Source organism: Cryptomeria japonica, chromosome 8 (assembly GCF_030272615.1).
Source record: "Cryptomeria japonica chromosome 8, Sugi_1.0, whole genome shotgun sequence".
NCBI lineage: Eukaryota > Viridiplantae > Streptophyta > Pinopsida > Cupressales > Cupressaceae > Cryptomeria > Cryptomeria japonica.
Genome location: NC_081412.1, coordinates 69,517,071 through 69,530,795, shown reverse-complemented (window position 1 = coordinate 69,530,795; position 13,725 = coordinate 69,517,071).

The following is a 13,725-nucleotide window of genomic DNA, read 5'->3' as shown; positions in this document are numbered from 1 at the left end:
AAGATATCAACATTAAACTATGTTGACATCTTAAGGGGGGGCACCCACACTACTCCTTTTATATTATATTTCTCTCACGCATTGTATCGCTTATATAGTGGGTCATTCTTGGAACCAGAGCATGACCTCTTAGAGCGAGATGTCGTCACTTTTCTTTTATACAGTGCGTCATTCTCGGAACTAGAGCACAACCTCTTAGAGAGAGATGCCTTCACTTTTATTTTATACAATGGATCATTCTCAGAACCAAAGCACAACCTCTTAGAGTGAGATGTTGTCACTTTTATTTTATACAATGGGTCATTCCCAGAACCAGAGCACTGTTAGGATTCCCATAGATACCAAGAGCGGGGGGGGGGGTGAATCAGTATCTAACTGGTTAAAAGATTTTCTTAACTTAAAACATGTAGAGCATATTAATACTGTGTACCGGTAAACAGAAAGTAATGCAATAAACAGAGATAAAAACAACCACATGAAAGACACACCATAACACAAGGATTTAATGAGGAAACCTAGTGTGGGAAAAACCTCGGTGGGATTTGTGACCCACAATATTCACTTACTGGCCAATAAGAGAATATTACTGCTACAAGAGGGGCCTGCACATGCAGGAAGGCCAACTGCCTAGAGCTCATTGCTCAAATACAAAATAGGAAGTCTCACTGACTTACAAAATGGATTATATAAATCCATTGTCTTGTACTGCTTCAAAATATCATCTATAATGCCAGATCCAATACTGGTTTCTACTCTGCTTCTTACATAAACCCTTAACCTATAATTTGCATAATAGGTTTGCCTTATTTTGCCTAATTACATTCCTCTTACTTACACAAAATGTTCTACAATGATCTCTCTTATATAAGAGTCATTTTACAACTTGCCAAGTCAGCTTACAAAGATTTTACAAATAATAAACAAAATATATTACAACAAAAAATCTTGTCAGCCTTTGTGCCGGTATGCTTCCTTTCACTGCCGGTGCTGGTGATCTGAGTGCCGGTGTAGAGTTTGATCTTGCTAGTACCAGTGGAATGCCTTGCCGGTGTCATAGGATTGTAAGGTTGCCATCAATGACAAAACCTTCAATCACCTACAATGTCTCATTGGGGTGTGCATATGCCAACAATCTCCCCCTTTGGCATTGATGGCAACACTCATGAGAAAATTTCAAAAGTGTATCCAAAGTTTGTAATCCAAAAATGTGTACCAAAAATATATGAGCTCCTCCTGAGCAGATAAGTCTTTTGCAAATTATTTTCTCATACTACTACTCTCCCTTTGGCATCAATGACAAAGGTTGTCAAGGTATCAATAGAGTTGTAGTTTTTTTGTCTCAACCTTGTAACTGGGTGGTTACAATTTGAAAAAGATCCACCAAAACCAATTTTATGCTATCCATAAACTTCTTACTATCTTTTATTGCTGCCTCTATTCTTTGAACTGTACCGGTGAGGTGCTACATATGCTCTACCGATGTTTTTTGTCCTTGTACTAATGCCTCAGATATTTCCTTCCTCAAGAATGCTAGATAGTCCAGTATGGGACTTAGTCTTAGTCTCAAATTCTTAGCCTTGTTTATTATTCTCTCCTTTTCTCTCTCTAGCTTTAGTAACTCTTCCTCAAAACCTGTTATCTTTTGCTCAAAAACTGATAATGTATCAGGTGAATTAACAAAATTGTCAGCAAGTTTATTAATTTCTTCTTGTACCTTGCTTATTTTCTTATCTATGTCAATTGTTAAAAAGTTTGTCTTGCAAGTATCTTTGTACAGAGTTTTAAATTCCTTCAATGAGTTGCATAGTTCTGGTAGAAGTGTGTCAAATTCCCTAGTACACTTCTTTATTTGATCCTCAAAGAATTTTTGTTTTTCAATTTCCAACCTATCTTTGAATGCATGTTCCTTTATTTGTTCAACTGTCACTGTGTTGTCAGTAATATACTTCGACAAAGTGTCAAGTTGACTCAAAGAATCCTTATTATCTATGTTGCATTTTGGAGCTATCATCCTCAAAATTGGGATTGTGTCATCTATAGCTTTATAAGCGTGTGAACTGCAATCAGTTATTTTCTTCAAAGAATCTAAAAGAACTTCAGTTACATTGGTTGATTTGTAATTTGCTGAGGAGGAACCAACATTCTGAATTCCATCGGTGGAGGAAGTAACCATGCTTGTAGTGACCTCTGGTAGGTTAGTCTGTGTTTCCATTTCCTTCAACAAGGGTTTTTGTTTCTCTCCTGTTGCCGGTGGCATTGTTTCCACATGAACCTGTTCCTGTTCTGGAGCCTGTTGCTTTGCTTGGCTCTTTGTCTGTTGATCTGTTTCAGTCTCTGTCGGAGTCTCTGTCTGTTTCCCTATGCTATCAACTTCCACTTTTCCTTCTGTGTTATCAATGTTGTCAGTTGCCAGTGGCTCACTAGCCATGTCAGTCTTACCGGTTGTGTCTTTATCTACCACAATGTTGACCTTTTGAGTATCAACATCAACTGTGTATAGTATCTCTGAATTAGGATTAGTATCCTCTTGTGATACATCCATACTGTCATCTTCTGGTTGGTCTTATGTTGTTGTTACCAGTGGAGTAATCAGAGGCGGTGGGGATAAGTTATCTTTTATTTTGATACTAGGAGGTCCACCAACCTTTCCTTTACCCTTATCTTTGTCCTTTTGATAGACTTTGATAGGCTTGGGGTTCCTGTATTCTTCCTGCTTTTCCTTCTCCACAAGGAATATATCCCATCCATTTTCTATTTCTTCTGTTACCTCTTTTACTCTTCCTGCCATTAGTGCAATATGTCAGTGTGTAGTAGAGAATACTGACCGATTGGCCTTTGCAATTAGATCATCCATTTCTTTTGGAGAGTTGACTGGGTAGACAACAAGTAATTTTTCAATTTTGATTTTCTTGTCAAGTTCTACAACAAATTGTCTTCTTGCTTCCAGTCTCTTGAATAATTCATCTAGTAGTTCATCTACAACTTGCATCAACGACTTCTTATAGATATCAAGGTGTAAAATGACACTGTTTTCAACTTGCTCTTTCTCATCTGCTGATAGTGCATCATATAATTTTTCTATGTTCTTGAGTTTTCCTTCTTCTGTGATTTCATCCAATAGTCTATGAATCAAAGAAATATTTCATTGATTCCTTTTCTTCTTAGGTGTTAGCTTTTTCTTTGGGGTTGTCTTCTTTACTGGAGACCTCACTGCCTGTTGTTTTTGTGTACTTCTTCTAGGCAAGGGTGTGGATACTGGTGAAGGTTGTCTTTTCCTTAAAACTCTTTTGAATTCAGCTAGCATGTCACTCTTTGAAGAAGTTGCTACTGGTGAAAGGTGAGTTTTTGGTTGTTGAGCCTGTAACTCATCTTTAGTGATACCGGTTTGTTTCAGCACATCTTCTTTTATAGCCTTAGCCTTCCTTGAACCTCTTCTCATAGTTGCTTCTACTTTCTTTACTCTCTTCTTAGATTGAATTTGGTTTTCAATGGTCTGAATACTACCAAATACTTCTTCCTTAGGTTCATTTGGTGCTTCTAGAAGGGATTTAGCATATGTTTCAATGATGTGGTCATCAGTCTCATAACCCATCTCAGTAACCCAAATTGTTCTTGGGATAACTACTTCCATCCAGATGTCATCCTTTTTAATCACAAAACATATATCATCTTTGTATTTGTTTACAATTTTCTGTGACAGTCTGACTCTTTTGTTCATTCTGGCCTTTAGTGCTTGAAAATACTCATCAATATTCTTTTGTTTGCTTTCACCCATGTTGTTGAACAAGTTTGATAACTGTTTCCCTGCCGGTATGTCAAATCCAAGGTTCTTGATACCTATACCAGGCACCTGTTTGGTTATGTGTAGCATTAAGCATACAAGTAAGTTACCGAATCTATATGTTCCTTTCTTATCCTTCTTGATCTTCCCTAAATTGTCAATCAATTCATCCTTTAGCCATTCACATACATCAATTTTTACATTATCCTTAACCATATCATGTGCACTTTTTATGCATAAACTGGAAACTGAGTTAAGTCAGTTTGCATGTGTTGCTTTTTAACCTAGAATCATGCTAACAAATCTCACATTTATGTCGGTCACATCATTAACCCTTAGAGACCATCTGTCGGATGTTGCACCAGTTAGGTTTATTACCAGGTCATTTGAGACCTTCTTTATCTTGTCTGGTCTGTTACCGATGGAAGGTAACCCTGTTACAACTTTCATAGCTTCCTTGGTAATTTTATGAATTGAATCTAGCCAAAAGAATTCTCCATGTACCCTACTCAATACTGTCCTTATTACTTCCTTGGGAAATTTTGAAATGCAGAGGATCTTAGTGAATCCTAGGGTTTCAACAATTTTGTGTTTAGGTTTTAGATTTCTAGAGTCATCACAAATAATAGATTTGTACATATTCTTGATTTCTTCATCTCCTAATTCTTCTATATGGCAATGGATATAAATTCTAGGGTCTTCTGCAAAAACAACCCCTTTGGGAATTTGGGAAAAAGAACCTACATTGTAATCCTTTTAGCTATCTTGGGAACAAACTAAAATACGGGCCTAGGGCATTTGATTACCTTGACCATAGTAGGGTTTGCTATGAATTCAGGTGCAGAAGAGGATGCCATGATTATAAATACCTTTTTCTGCCTTTGGAAGGATTGATTGCTAAAATGCTTTGCTTCTTTGCTTGAAATGCCTTAGCTCTGGAAATTTCGCACTCTTCAAATGTTTGAATGCTCGGTGAAGTGAAATGGAGTCAAAAACATTAATTTATAATGTCAATCTGCCAACTACCATATTTAATGTATCCCGGTTAAGTAATCACTTAACATAATTGCTGGTATAGAAGTAATTTCAACTTCTTACCATCAACCGAGGGAATAATAGCATATGTCTCATTGATTGCCAAACCCTCAAAGACATTTCTTCAATTTGATGAAGAGACTTCTGCTAATGGAGTGCTACTCTATCCTATTGGTGGAGTGTTGCTTGGTTCTACCGGTGGAGGAGTATTCCCAACACCATTCAGTTCTGATTTCTGGATCCATTGTTTTGAGAATTTCTGCTGAACTTCTTCAACTTTTTCTTTTCCTTTCAAACTAGGACCTTTGTTGTCTACCAGTGAGGACTTGCTTCTACAAAATTTAGCAATATGCCAAATTTTGTTACATGCATAACAAGTCACATTATTTCTTTGAATAGCCTTTCCATAACCTATGACGGTTTGTGTTCTGCATTGATTAGATAGGTGTCCAAATCTTCCACAAACATAACATCTCACATTCATTCTACAATTCTTAGAGTTATGACCAACTTTGTTGCATTTTAAACATTGACAGGTGGATGCATTGGTATTCTGATAGTTTCTAGATCTACATTCATTTGCTCTATGACCATACTTATTATAGTTAAAGCATTTTCCATTAAATTTGTAAGAAGTAGGTTGTCTTACCGGTTTGCTATGATCCTATGTGTTTGCAGAACCAGAGCTTTCACCAACTTCAAAGCCAATTCCACAAGTGTCACCTTTAGGTTTTTGATTCTTTAGCAAGTTACCAAGTTCTTCTGAGCTTTTCTTGAATTTCTCTTTATGTTGATTTGCAGTATCTAGTTCTCTTTCTAAGACTTCTTTCTGCCTCATCAGTTCATTTGAGTCATTCTGAGTGTGCATCAGATCTGTCTTCAACAAATCATTTTCATAGCTAAGTCTTGTGTTCTCATTTGCAACATCACTTAGTCTTCTAGTCAAATATTCTTCATTCTTCTTTCTATCTTCAATTTCTTTACAAAATCTCATAGTCATATCCTGCATCTCATTCTTTGTTGTGATGTTCTCTTGCTTCAGCTTGTTTATCATATCATTAAGAGTTTCTTTTTCATCATTCTCATTTTGCATCTTTTCACAAAGTTCTCTTCTCTTGTTTCTTGAAATAGTAAGATTCTCTTCAAGTGCTTGAATAATATCCTGAGCAACCTTTAGATCATCTTCAAGTTTGATATTTTTCAATTTTTCTGCATCATAGTCTGAGAGAGCTCCTTCAAGTTGCTTGATTAGATTTTCCATCTCTATCAATGTCAAGATCTTCCTCAAGCTGTTAGGCTTTTGAAAATAGAGGACCAAGCTCTGATACCAATTGTTAGGATTCCCACAGATACTGAGGAGGGGGGGGGGGGTGAATCAGTATCTAACCGGTTAAAAGATTTTCTTAACTTAAAACATGTTGAGCATATTAATACTATGTACCGGTAATTAGAAAGTAGTGCAATTAATAGAGATAAAAACAACGACATGAAAGAAACACCATAACACAAGGATTTAATGAGGAAACCCGATGTGGGAAAAACCTTAGTGGGATTTGTGACCCACAATATTCACTTACTGGCCAATAAGAGAATATTACTGCTACAAGAGGGGCCTACACATGCAGGAAGACCAACTGCCTAGAGCTCACTGCTCAAATACAAAATAGGAAGTCTCACTGACTTACAAAATGGATTATATAAATCCAATGTCTTGTACTTCTTCAAAATAGGATCTATAATGCCAGATCCAGTACCGGTTTCTACTCTGGTTCTTACATAAACCCTTAACCTATAATTCGCATAATAGGTCTGCCTTATTTTGCTTAATTACATTCCTCTTACTTACACAAAATGTTCTACAATGATCTCTCTTATATAAGAGTCATTTTACAACTTGCCAAGTCGGCTTACAAAGATTTTCCAAATAATAAACAAAATATATTACAACAAAAAATCCTATCGGCCTCTATGCCGATATGCTTCCTTTCACTGTCGGTGCTAGTGATCCGAGTGCCGGTGTAGAGTCTGATCTTGCTAGTGCTGGTGGAATGCCTTGCCGGTGTCATAGGATTGTAAGGTTGCCATCAATGAAAAAACCTTCAATCACCTACAATGTCTCATTGGAGTGTGCATATGCCAATGAATGTCATATTCATCATGATCATTTAAAATAACATTCAAGTTCCTATTATGTTGCTCCTCACTATGTGACATGTTAGCCTACTTATTGGGGGCTCCTTGTCATTCATGGTGGTACAATTTTAGGTGCAATCATACTTAGTGAGAAACATAATAGTCTATTTATTCTTGCCTCTATGCTTGGGGTGCAATAATATTCCTTTTCCTCTTTCTAAGGTTTCACTATTTTCTTTGTGGAGTACATTATTAATAAACTTGATGTCCTTTCTTGCATGGAATTTTCCTTCAATCGAGCGCATGTCTGGTCCGTGAGTGGCATCTTCTCCTTGCTTGAAACAATATGTCTATTATGAACAATCTCTTCTCAGAGAACTTTTGTGAATCTTCTTCTTTCTCTCTCTTTGAAAATTACCTCTTCTATTGTGTTATTCATAACTTGATGTCCTTTCTTGAATGTAGTTATCCTTCATGTGAGCACATATCTGTTCCTTGGTTAGGATATATTCCTTTCTTGAAATGGTACATCTCTTATGAGTAGTCTCTCTCTAGAAGTTGTGTAATTCCTCTTATTTTCCTACACTTGTGGGGAAATGATCTCTCTCTCTCTCTCTCTCTCTCTCTCTCTCTCTTTCTCTAAGGATCCACTCTTTCCTATGTTGTGGATGGTATGAGTTTTATTATTTGATGTCATTCCTTATGTCGAATTGTTGTTGTTCACTCAAGGGTTTTCTCTTATACAAGAGGTGTAAGTCCTTGACTACAATCTCTTTCACACTTGGTAATGTACATCTATAATAAATTCACCTATCCCCATTGGGATAAAAGTGAGTCATCAATCATCAAGAATCCATTTCACCTAGCAATAGGAGGAAGGATTGAATTCTTGTTCTCTTCCACGCTTCATTCTAGAAGATGTTATATTTGTCTAAGACAACTCCTCTTGGGGGTAGATGTCTTCTGAACAAAGATCTCTTCTCCTCCAAGGATCTCCTTTACACTTAAAACAAGATATATCTTTTCAACTATCTTATCCTTTCTTGAAGAGTATTCCCTCTCTTGTATAGATCTATTATGTTGTTGCATAATGGATATCTTCTTTGTGTTGAAGGTTGGTATCCTTATTCTACTTCCTTAAGATATCAACATTAAACTATGTTGACATCTTAAGGGGGGGGGGCACCCACATTGCTCCTTTTATATTATATTTCTCTCGCGCATTGTATTGCTATATAGTGGTTCATTCTGAGAACCAGAGCATGACCTCTTAGAGCGAGATGTCATCGCTTTTCTTTTATATAGTGTGTCATTCTCAGAAATAGAGCACAACCTCTTAGAGCGAGATGCCTTCACTTTTATTTTATACAATGGGTCATTCTCGGAACCAAAGCACAACTTCTTAGAGTGAGATGTTGTCACTTTTCTTTTATACAATGGGTCATTCCTAGAACCAGAGTACAACTTCTTAGAGCAAGATGTCACCACTTTTCTCTTATACAGTGGGTCATTTTTGGAACCAGAGGTTAGCCTCTTAGAGCGAAATGTCTTCACATTCTTGACATTTGTACTATACATCTTATACAGGTTGTAGCATACTTGGGCATAAACTCCTATGAGTTGCTTCGAACGTCACTTGCATGCATGCACATGAGGTTGAGTGGAACTAATGGCGCTCTCACCTTCCTCCCTTACATGGATCACCTAGATAGACTCTAGGGGCTAGTTTTCCATGTCCTTTTCTCCATGGATCACCTAATTCTAGGGGCAAGATGTCCATGGTTTCCTCTTGTTTTCCTTTCTTCTCATGGATCACCAAAGTGTGTATTCATGTCCTCTCTCTCCTTCCTCTCACGAGCTCATAGTTTTACTATTGATGGTTCATGGATGTTGTTACCTTTGCTCTTCTATGTGATTATTGGTGTTTATGTGATGACATTTGTCTTTGTGTTTCAATTACTTATTTGAGACTGTAGACACCCAAAATTGTCCAGTCTAATTAAATAAATATTTTATTTATTTAATTATCTAAGCTTAATTCTTCTATTAATTAAATAAATCTTTATTTATTTAATTAATTCATTTATCCTCTTCTAATGTTATTTCTCATTTAAATAAATACATTTATTTATTTAAATTATCTTTTTCCTAAATTAAATAAATATCTTATTTATTTAATTGACCCCACTTCTTCTATTAATTAAATAAATCTTTATTTATTTAATTAATTCATGAACCTTTTCTACCCATGACACATGTCATTCATCTCTTAATTCATACACTACCTACCCCTTTCATTATTTTATTATTTCTTTTACCTACCCTCTAATCATAGCCGACCTCCTTTTACACCTCTCAATCTTATCCCTCCATTTCATATTGTGTCTTCTATATAAGGAGATGCTTCTTTCATTATCAAACCCTAATCAATCATCCTAATGACCTGACTACTTGATCAATTTGACTACTTGGCATATGCGATCCTACTTGCAACCACATTCCATTCTTTGTTGAGTTCTTGTGCACATAAAATCTGAGAGCAAATATATCAAGCAAGATCAATGGAGATAGGAAGAATGGAGATCCAAACCCTATTGGACATGTGATGGTATAATCTTTGTGATTCCATTTGATTTGCATTGTCTTAGGTAATCTTCATATGTTATGGTGGATCTTTGTTGTTGTTAGGCTAGGGTTTTGTGGTTGAATTCATTTAGCCTTTCAATATCATTATTATTGTTATCCATTCTCACCATAAACAGAGACATTTGTATCGAGGTCGGACCTCTGGTAGCAGCCCACACACATACGGTTCTTAGTAGAGATACGAAGTTCGCCACAGGGTGTTTTCATGGGGACTAATGCTTGGTTGACCCGAGAAGTGAGTGCCGAGGGTGGAGCCAGTGAGGTCAAGCATCTAAGTATCCGCTCTGAATAGCGTAGCCTCGGGGGTAAAACTCCATGTGGGATCAACAACTATTGTCTTGGCCAGCCATAAGAATTGTGCTTGACTTATTTTGAACAATCAAACATTCAAGACCAAACAGCAAAACATTGTGTCTTTTGTGTCTTCAAGTGTATGCAAAACATTTTTACATCAAGCAACACACTTTTCTTTGAGTCATTTTGAGTCTAGACACTTGCAAACATTGAGTCTTCATCAACACTGTGTCCTCTTGTCACGAAAAACAGTCAAATAGTCAGATTTGGTCACAACAAAAATGACTTTACAGATTGGAAAAAATTGCACAAATTTTGCAGAAACGCGTCTGTGTTTCCAGAATCAACAGTGCATTTTACAAAAATCTCAGAAACGCGTCTGTGTTAAACAGAACCATGTCTGTGTCAGGAAATCGCGTCTGTGCACTATACAGGCGCGTCTATGTTCAGAATTGAAAAACTTGTACAGTCCAGCAAACAAACACAGTTAGTTTCAGAATTATTGAGCTTCCTAGGTCATTTCTCTAGGGTTTCATTTAGCATTCAACCTGTCTTTGGGTCTCACAAAATCCATCATTGCTTTACACCTTACATTGCATTCACATTTGTCTAAACTTGAGTCAAAAGGTCACTTGCTTGTCCTCACTATACTTTGTCAGCACACTACATACAACAACATTTTGCTAAGTGGTCCCTCATCAAGGTCTATCACCTTTGGGTCTCATTTGGTCTTACTTAGAGTCAAGGTCAACTTACCTCATCAAGAGAAACTATCCTCTCTTTGGAAGTCACACCTACTCTACTACATACATACTTGGTCTTACACTTTGGACATTGCAAGTACACCTCAGATTCATTTACATCCCATCCAACTCTTGGTCTTCCATACTTTTTCCATTTCCATCTAGTCTCACACATCTTGGTCAATACCTAGTTCATGGTTGAAACTCGTCTTCAAAAATCTAGGAGAGAAACTAAAGAGGCTCAATAGTCCACAAACATGAGTGTCTATGAGTATGACAATGATGTCTTTTTCAATACTGATCATAACACATTACCTGACATGGATGCCTATAGAAACATTCCAAATGTTGAGCACATGGACACTACAAACAAAAATGATACACACAATGACAATATGGACAACTTTTCAGTACATTTAGCGGACGTGGAAGAATCCATTATGGACCCCCGCTTCAATCGATTGATTGAGGAAATAATGAGGAGAGATAGACAATACTTCTTACAAATGATGGCACAAAGTGGAGCCAAGATACCTCATGATTTTGACATGTCTCAAATAATGGAAAATCAACCTTTGCAACAAACTCACTCCAACATGGATCAAAGGAGACCTAATAGTGGAGGCAATAGAGGACCACATATGGTACTTGAATCACCATCATCTTTGTTTAAAAAACCAGAGGTCCCACATACACATGGTCAAGCATATGATACTCACCTTCGCAGACCATTATGGAAGTCTTATGCAGAAAGATATGCTCAATCACATACCAATGCAAGGATCAACCACCAAAGCAATTGAATATTCAAAGGCATGCTCAAAATTTGGACACAAGGAAACCTCGTGTCAAATTTGGGGGTAACACATTAGAACATGACATGCCTGTAGAGTATGGTATACATGGACAAAGTAGATATTTCGTTCCTCAACATGAATCTATACCAAGTGGTCCATATACGCAGCATCACTATAGACCTCCTCCATATGAACATGTGTATGATCAATATCATCCATATATGCAACATGCTCCTCCTCTAATTGGTGCCTCAAGCATGGGGTATGGTCCAAGAAGTCGATCTCCACCTAAGAGCAATTTAGAGCAACAAATCAGGGACTTACAAAAGAAAATGGAGGACATAAATACACCGAAGCCAACATACACAATGAGAGACATATGTCCTTATCCATTTGACAAGAGCATTCCAATGCCTCCTTTTCCTACACACTTTATGACGCCTAAATTTGATAAGTATAGAGGAAAAGGGGATCCTAAGGCACACATAAGATAGTTTTTCACAGCTTGCATTGAGGTAGCAGCAGAAGAGACATATTTGATGAGATTATTCCCACAAAGCCTAGGTGATCAAGCTATGGAATGGTTCTCCCAACTCCCACCTGGTATTAAGTCATGGGGTGACTTAGCAGAGGCATTTATCCAACATTTCTCCTACAACATAGAGATAGACATATCAATCACTACTTTGTGCAACACCAAGCAAAAAGAGGGAGAGTCTTTTGCATCATTTTTACAAAGATGGAGAAATCTAGCCAACAAATGCTCTTGTGAAATTCCACAAAAATAAATGGTGGAGATGTTCACCCAGAATGTTAATAAAGATATTGGCTATGATCTAAGGAAAGCTTGTTTTTCCACCTTCAAGGATGTCATTGAAAAAGGCTTAGCAACAGAGAAGGTCCTAATTGAACAAGGAGTCATTAAGATATTCAAGGAAAACAAAGATGACTTTAAAGGAAAAGACAAGCCAAGATTTTGGAATAAAAACAAGAACACAGTCAATGATGGTGTTGTTGATGCCAATACAGTGCGACCCAAATTCATTTTTTTGGATCAAATTAGGTGAATACTCAAACAACTTCTAAATCACGAAGGAAGTACACTCCATTGGGAGAACCACTTGAGTCAGTTTTCAAAAAGCTAGTGGCAAACAAGGTAATCACTATTCCAGATTTTCCTCCATATGAACCAAAGGTTAAACCAAATTGGTGAATGATGATGAATATTGTGAATTTCAAAAGAGCAAGGGTCATAAGATAGGAAATTTTCATTGACTGAAGAACATCATACAAGATCTCATTGATAGAGGTGACATTGAGATTGAAGGACACTCATCCAATCAAGAACATGAAATGTTTAAGGAACCATTCCCAAAGCATGACAAGGGAAAAGCTGCAGTCACAGATGGCCAAACCAACTATACCAGAGCATCTTATAACTATGATTCAACCATCAATCACATCTTGATGGACAATTATGTCTCTACCATTATCATCAAGGACAAAACCCCTGAGAATTCTACCCAGAGACCCAAAGTTGTCCTAAAAGGCATTGGATCTTCTTCCGAACCTACCTTTGAATGTCATGTTACAACCCATCAAGGTAAATTCACTTTGCAAGGTGCTCCAGCTAAAAACATCGCTTCCTCATCAACCAAGCTTGAGTACAACCTTGTAGAATAGTTAGGGAAGACACCCACGCTCATCTCCATCCTTGAGCTCTTACGCATATCCCCCACACATAAAGCTATTCTTGACAAAATCTTGAGAGACACCGTAGTTCCTACTGATCTGAATGTGGACCAGTTTCAAGCCATGGTGGGATACTTTCCATTCCGCATTCCCTTACATTCACAGAAGCTGACGACGCCTCCGTGAGCCAACCACATAATGCACCACTACACATTGAAGCCTTCATACACAAACATCGAATAAAACAAGTCCTGATAGATGGAGGAGCTGGTATAAACATTTGTACATTGAGCACAATTAAACAATTAGGATATTCTGATAAAGCTGTGAACTCTACAAATAGAATCACCATCAAGGCATATGATGATGAAGAGTGTTCATCCAAGGGCACAGTCACTTTACCTCTCAGAGTTGGTCCAATTACGAAGGATGTGGTTTGTCAAGTCCTCGATCTAGATCTCACCTACAACATATTGCTAGGGCATCCTTGGATTCATGAAATTAGGGCAGTCCCATCTACATATCACCAATGCATTAAGTTTCCTCACAATGGAGTGGAGGTAACAGTTAACGGTGATCCTAATCCGTTCATATACTGCAATAA